General features: G+C 49.7%; 3 non-coding genes across 3 annotated transcripts in view; all 3 read right to left on the bottom strand.

Moving 5' to 3' along the window:
• LOC145678298 (large subunit ribosomal RNA) overlaps positions 1–138 on the bottom strand; it is a 3940-nt gene extending 3802 nt beyond the window's left edge. The window contains exon 1 of the ribosomal RNA XR_014130348.1: positions 1–138. This exon is cut by the window's left edge and continues 3802 nt beyond it. This is a non-coding gene — a ribosomal RNA (large subunit ribosomal RNA).
• A 696-nt stretch (positions 139–834) lies between these two features.
• LOC145678296 (5.8S ribosomal RNA) lies at positions 835–986 on the bottom strand. Its single transcript, XR_014130346.1, has one exon. It is a non-coding gene; the product is annotated as a 5.8S ribosomal RNA (ribosomal RNA).
• Positions 987–1877: 891 nt separating this feature from the next.
• Positions 1878–3709, bottom strand: LOC145678297 (small subunit ribosomal RNA). The gene has a single exon (XR_014130347.1). It is a non-coding gene; the product is annotated as a small subunit ribosomal RNA (ribosomal RNA).
• Between the last annotated feature and the right edge of the window lie 3791 nt (positions 3710–7500).

The following is a 7500-nucleotide window of genomic DNA, read 5'->3' as shown; positions in this document are numbered from 1 at the left end:
ACAGCCAACGACTGCGAGATTCGGTGCTGGGCTCTTCCCTGTTCGCTCGCCGTTACTAAGGGAATCCTTGTTAGTTTCTTTTCCTCCGCTTATTAATATGCTTAAATTAAGCGGGTAATCTCACCTAATCTGAGGTCGAGCGCCAAAAACACAGCGCGCCTGAAGGCTCGCGCACAACAGGACTTTTCAATTTACAAGATGTAGACCGCCAAGGTAAGTCAGGGGTCACCCCCTGACCCCTTGCCGGGCACCTCGTACTGAAGCTTATCCAGGAATAGAGGAAAATTGGAATACCAAGACTCAGAGGCCCAATTACCTTGTTCGCCAGCCAGCCTTGCGCCGGCCCAGGCTAGAGAATTGAACTCCAAAAACCCTCGTTCGGCCTGAATGCTTCGAGAGAGACTAATCTCATGTGTACAAAACTCAGAGGCCCAATTACCTTGTTCGCCAGCCAGCCTTGCGCCGGCCCAGGCTAGAGAATTGCATGGACACAAGACAGTCTCGTTCCCATCGAAAGGGGTTTGGCAAGGATGAAATCCAAGGACCAAGTTCCCCAATTCACTTAGGAACTTTCGTCGAGACAAAAACTGCCTCAACAGGCGGATGTAAACCACCAGCCTTTGCTGCTCATTTAAGACGACCGCTGTCGCGGAAGCCCAAGAACACACAGTTTCCATTCCCCGGACCCATGGTCACAAGAGGTTACCAACAAGAAAGCCAAGCCTTGCGCGAGACCCCTTGCCAGGCCCCTTGCACATGGCCACAGCATCACTACCGAAGTAGCGAGAGGCCGTGGGGTCATCCGAAAAACTTCCACCGCCAGGATAAAGTTACCGACCCTCAGACAGGTGTGACCCAGAAGAGATCCTGGGTCGCAATGTGCGTTCGAAACGTCGATGTTCGTGTGTCCTGCAGTTCACACTCTTTCGCGCAGCTAGCTGCGTTCTTCATCGACCCACGAGCCAAGTGATCCACCGTTCAGGGTTGTAAAAATTCTACAACAGCATTTCACGTATGCCGTGCAAGAAATTAAAGTTCGGTAAACAAACCGCATCGGGGGCCGCCCTGCCTCCTGTTTGGCCCCGTCAGCTGCGGTCACTCACCACAAAGCTGGGCGTGTTCATTCGAAAGCCTTTCCCTGCATCACAAGGAATAATCTTAGGCTGCCCATGAGTTTGTAGCCAAAAATCATGGCTACCAGTTTTTCATTGAAGGCCATCTTGAACAGAAAAGGATACTGGCCTACAAAGCAGCGAATTCTAGCTCTAGTCGCCCGACCCGAGCGTATTAAAGGCTTCTTGTGCTACTAACGTGTAAGCCTTGCTCCTCAGAGCCTTTTCAAGACTTCTCCCACAAAGCAGTCACAGCCTACTCGAGTCCTTGGAGGACAAGCTTCCGTTCTACCCCAGCACCCGACATCCGACACAAGCATTTTAAACGCTCCTGCTCCGATGGAATAAGTCTTACTCTCTTGGAGTCTTTTCAAGACTTCTTTTCAAACGGAATAAGCTTACTTGAGCCCTTGGACGTCGGAACTGGTTTATCATGCCATCTGACTGAGCATTTAAGACTCCTGCTCCGATGGAATAAGTCTTACTCTCTTTGAGTCTTTTCAAGACTTCTTTTCCACCGAAATAAGTCTACTCCAATCCTTTGATGACACGCGGCCTGTGTCAACAGGTAGCCTACGCTACCCTCGCCGATGACAGTGGCTCCCGTTCTTGCTGCTCGCTTCCCAACTAAAGGGAAGACACGGCTCACCTTTCTCTCCTTCGCCTGTCAAGATCAGTGGCTCCCGTTCAACGGTGTCAATCTAACTGATACGACACACTAATAAGAAACTTTTGACATCAACCACCGCAGTGGTGATGAATTGATAATGATCCTTCCGCAGGTTCACATACGGAAACCTTGTTACGACTTTTACTTCCTCTAAATGATCAAGTTTGGCCATCTTTCCGACACGTCGGTACCACCGCAAGACGGAGGTGCCGGGTATCAGTCCGAAGGCCTCACTAAATCATTCAATCGGTAGTAGCGACGGGCGGTGTGTACAAAGGGCAGGGACGTAATCAACGCAAGCTTATGACTTGCGCTTACTGGGAATTCCTCGTTTATGGGACATAATTGCAAGCCCCAATCCCTAGCACGAAGGAGGTTCAGCGGGTTACCCGGACCTTTCGGTCAGGGAAGACACGTTGATTCCTTCAGTGTGGCGCGCGTGCGGCCCAGAACATCTAAGGGCATCACAGACCTGTTATTGCTCAATCTCGTGCTGCTAGAGGCAGCCTGTCCCTCTAAGAAGACATGAACGTTGGAAGGAAAGATTCCAACGCCTAGTTAGCAGGCTAGAGTCTCGTTCGTTATCGGAATTAACCAGACAAATCGCTCCACCAACTAAGAACGGCCATGCACCACCACCCACTGAATCAAGAAAGAGCTCTCAATCTGTCAATCCTTCCAGTGTCCGGGCCTGGTGAGGTTTCCCGTGTTGAGTCAAATTAAGCCGCAGGCCCCACTCCTGGTGGTGCCCTTCCGTCAATTCCTTTAAGTTTCAGCTTTGCAACCATACTTCCCCCGGAACCCAAAAGCTTTGGTTTCCCGGAAGCCGCCGCCGAGTCATTGGAGGAACTTCGGCGGATTGCTGGCTGGCATCGTTTATGGTTAGAACTAGGGCGGTATCTGATCGCCTTCGAACCTCTAACTTTCGTTCTTGATTAATGAAAACATTCTTGGCAAATGCTTTCGCATCGGTTAGTCTTGCGACGATCCAAGAATTTCACCTCTAACGTCGCAATACTAATGCCCCCGTCTGTCCCTATTAATCATTACCTCGAGTTCCGAAAACCAACAAAATAGAACCGAGGTCCTATTCCATTATTCCATGCACCGAACATTCAGGCGACACGGCCTGCTTTGAGCACTCTAATTTGTTCAAAGTAAACGTGCCGGCCAATCAAGACACTCAATGAAGAGCACCGAGAAAGGAAAAACCGGCAGGACGTCCGGAACGATCAGTTAAACGCCGGGCGGCGAACCGATCGTCCGAGACCCAGATCCAACTACGAGCTTTTTAACCGCAACAACTTTAATATACGCTATCGGAGCTGGAATTACCGCGGCGGCTGGCACCAGAACTTGCCCTCCGATAGATTCTCATTAAAGGATTTAAAGTGTATTCATTCCGATTACGGGCCTCGGATGAGTCCCGTATCGTTATTTTTCGTCACTACCTCCCCGTGCCGGGAGTGGGTAATTTGCGCGCCTGCTGCCTTCCTTGGATGTGGTAGCCGTTTCTCAGGCTCCCTCTCCGGAATCGAACCCTGATTCCCCGTTACCCGTAACAACCATGGTAGGCGCAGAACCTACCATCGACAGTTGATAAGGCAGACATTTGAAAGATGCGTCGCCGGTACAGAGACCGTGCGATCAGCCCAAAGTTATTCAGAGTCACCAAGGTTTCGGACGGACGAACCGACCGATTGGTTTTAATCTAATAAAAGCATCCCTTCCATTGCTGGGCGGGATTCTAGTTGCATGTATTAGCTCTAGAATTACCACAGTTATCCAAGTAGGATAGGTACGATCTAAGGAACCATAACTGATTTAATGAGCCATTCGCGGTTTCACCTTGTTTTGGCTTGCACTGAGACATGCATGGCTTAATCTTTGAGACAAGCATATGACTACTGGCAGGATCAACCAGGGAATTGACCGACTAAAAAGCCGGAAAGTGTTGGACACAACCAACACAGCGTTCTAACAAAGGATAGGAAAGCTACACCCGACCAAGCATTTTAGACTTCTGTTCCGCTGGAATAAGCCTACTCTTGCGGTGACTAGCTCCCGTTAATACTGGCCGTGTGACAGCCGCCAAGAGCATATTAGACTCCCAATCCAATGGAACAAGCCTACTTGTATCCTTGGGTTACAACAGCTTCCTTCCACACGTTGCCGGTACATCCGACACAGCAATTTTAAAGACTCCTCTTCCGCCAGAATAAGCCTACCTTTGTGGGGCCTGGCTCCCGTTAGAACTGGCCGTAAGGGTACCCACAAAAGCACATTTAGACTCCTCCTCCAGCGAAATAAGTCTACTCGTGTCCTATGGATGACTGTGGCTTCCGTTCACATATAGCCGTTCACCCGACACAGCAAATTTTAAAGACTCCTTTTTCCACCGGAATAAGCCTACTTTTGTGGGGCCTGGCTCCCGTTAGAACTGGCCGTAAGGGTACCCACAAAAGCACATTTAGACTCCTGCTCCAGCGAAATATAAGTCTACTAGTGTCCTTGGATGACAGTGGCTTCCGTTCGACAAGTGATACACGCTCAAACTGGCGATGAGTCAATACCGTCCTTAACTTAAGGAAAATCGGTACTTAAATGCCACATGGAGAATAAAAAGTCACTTACAAAAAACAATGCTCCGCATAAGCCTTTGTAAGCTAGAAAGGACATGCTATCTGGCCTCATTCCCAAGAAGGACAAGTAAGCTCCCGTCAACTGGCCCAAACTCTAAAGCGAGGACAGCCCGTTCAAAGTCAATCGGCATCCCTCCTTAAGAGTACAAAACGGCTCACTTCTTAACCACACTGGCTCTTGCTCCTTCAAGTGAAATCTGGCTCCCTTCACTCTGGCATTATCTTTACACATAAATCGGACTCCTCCGATTTAACAGGTGAACCTAACCCGGGAACTAAGGAAACTGGGAATAAAGACTCAGAGGCCCAATTACCTTGTTCGCCAGCCAGCCTTGCGCCGGCCCAGGCTAGAGACTTTCTCCAACAATCCCTGTTGAGCCCGAAGGATCCTAAGACCACTCGTGTGTACAAAACTCAGAGGCCCAATTACCTTGTTCGCCAGCCAGCCTTGCGCCGGCCCAGGCTAGAGAATTGCATGGACACGAGAAACTCTCAGGACTCTTCTTTGTGGCTCCTCCCGGAATTAAGGAAACTCCGAAATGCAAGACTCAGAGGCCCAATTACCTTGTTCGCCAGCCAGCCTTGCGCCGGCCCAGGCTAGAGAATTGCACGGATTATTCCTGTTCACCCTAAACGCATCTGAGACTACTCGTGTGTATGAAACCCAGAGGCCCAATTACCTTGTTCGCCAGCCAGCCTTGCGCCGGCCCAGGCTAGGGAATCACATTGACACGAGAAAGATCTCGTCAGCGGTTTGTAGCGTGCAGAAACTGCTCCCGTTTGAACTGACAATCCCGACAGAGCAATATTAAAGACTTCTGCTCCATTGAAATAAAGCCTACTTTTGCGAGCCTTGCTCCCGTTAGGACTGGCCGTATGGCTGTGCACAAAAGCATATTAGACTCCTGCCTCAATGGAATTAGTCTACTCCTGTCCTTAAAGGGATGACAGTTCTTCAAGCATAGCATGCTACCTTCCGCAACTTACAGGCGCGGAAATGCTGTGGAAACGAGGAGACAAGTCCTCTCAAAGGTTTCATGGCCGGTCACCCGACACAGCAAATTTTAAAGACTCCTTCTCATCCGGAGTAAGCCTACTCTCGTGGGGCCTGGCTCCCGTTAGAACTGGCCGTAAGGTTGCCCACAAAAGCACGTTTAGACTTCTGCTCCAGTGAAATAAGTCTACTTGTGTCCTACGGATGACTGTGGCTTCCGTTCAAATATAGCCGTTCACCCGACACAGCAAATTTTAAAGACTTCTTCTCCACCGGAATAAGCCTACTCTTGTGGGGCCTGGCTCCCGTTAGAACTGGCCGTAAGGTTGCCCACAAAAGCACATTTAGACTCCTGCTCCAGTGAAATAAGTCTACTCGTGTCCTACGGATGACTGTGGCTTCCGTTCAAATATAGCCGTTCACCCGACACAGCAAATTTTAAAGACTCCTTCTCCACCGGAATAAGCCTACTCTTGTGGGGCCTGGCTCCCGTTAGATCTGGCCGTAAGGTTTCCCACAAAAGCACATTTAGACTCCTGCTCCAGTGAAATAAGTCTACTCGTGTCCTACGGATGACTGTGGCTTCCGTTCAAATATAGCCGTTCACCCGACACAGCAAATTTTAAAGACTCCTTCTCCACCGGAATAAGCCTACTCTTGTGGGGCCTGGCTCCCGTTAGAACTGGCCGTAAGGTTGCCCACAAAAGCACATTTAGACTCCTGCTCCAGTGAAATAAGTCTACTCGTGTCCTACGGATGACTGTGGCTTCCGTTCAAATATAGCCGTTCACCCGACACAGCAAATTTTAAAGACTCCTTCTCCACCGGAATAAGCCTACTCTTGTGGGGCCTGGCTCCCGTTAGAACTGGCCATAAGGTTGCCCACAAAAGCACATTTAGACTCCTGCTCCAGTGAAATAAGTCTACTCGTGTCCTACGGATGACTGTGGCTTCCGTTCACCCGACAGAGCAAATATTAAAAGACTTCTCATCCACCAGAATAAGCCTACTCTCGTGGGGCCTCGCACACGTTAGAACTGGCCGTATGGCTACCCACAAAAGCACATTTAGGCTCCTGCTCCAGTGATATAAGTCTTACTCGTGTCCTCTGGGTGTGACAGTAGCTTCCGTTCAAGTATTCTTCGCATTCAGCAACCGCACAAAGCGGCATCGGCCAGAAGTCAATTGCCCGAAGGCGTGATCGACAGGCTAGGCCTCGGGTTAAGAAGGATTGTCTCCTTCCCGTAAACGACAGGTACTTCCGTATGAGAGCCTACCTCACACATTCCCCATCGCCACGTGCCCTCTTAGAAACAGCCGTCCGACCAAGGTTTCTGACATTCTTTGTCAAAATACGAGGAAGTCTTTGGACAACATTAGGCGTGCTGGCAAACCCGCACTGCATGCCCTTTCATAGGTCCGCCCATGGACGCACATTTCTATGAAGCATTCCTCCCAGGCAGCAACAGGGTTTGCAACCTCCTCTACACCTTGACCGGCTAGGACGCCCGTGAATAGCATCCCAGGGTTCTTGCCTGCGGCTGATAAAAGTCCTTTTGAGCCTACACTACCATCCGCCGATATTAGTCCGCCTTCAAAATTAACCAACATCAACAGCGATAGTGCGTTTAGACTCCCATAAAGAAACCAACCAGCCTGTGGCTTCCCTTCCCAATTTAGCCATTTCCGCCTCCTGCGAAGACTAGCTTTCTGTCTGTGGCCAGAAGTCAAGATTTCTCGACAGACTAGGCCGCGGAGAGAAAAAAGTAAGCCTCATTTAGAAAGCAATACCATTAGCGGTCTCTCCAACCTCCGTGAACAATTTAAAGGGAATGTTTATATAGGAGGCTTGTTCACTACCCTACCTCCTATAGTGTAGAGATTCCTCTCGATACTACACCTGTCTTGAAATTGCCGGCGTTGCGCAGCCTCGTTTTGACCATGACGGCGAATGCAGCCACGGTTGCCGTATACATCCCACGCAAGGGTGGGAAAACGTGATTTGACATCCAGTATATATATAAACCGTTACAGAATACGACACTCAAAACTTAACAACTTTTACACTCTCCTAACTTCTGG

The sequence above is a fragment of the Thermobia domestica genome, unplaced genomic scaffold (genome assembly GCF_964235325.1).
Source record: "Thermobia domestica unplaced genomic scaffold, izTheDome1.hap1.1 HAP1_SCAFFOLD_2346, whole genome shotgun sequence".
In the NCBI taxonomy this organism is placed as follows: domain Eukaryota; kingdom Metazoa; phylum Arthropoda; class Insecta; order Zygentoma; family Lepismatidae; genus Thermobia; species Thermobia domestica.
The sequence above is the reverse complement of the archived record's forward strand: the minus strand, read 5'-3'. Positions and strand labels throughout refer to the sequence as shown.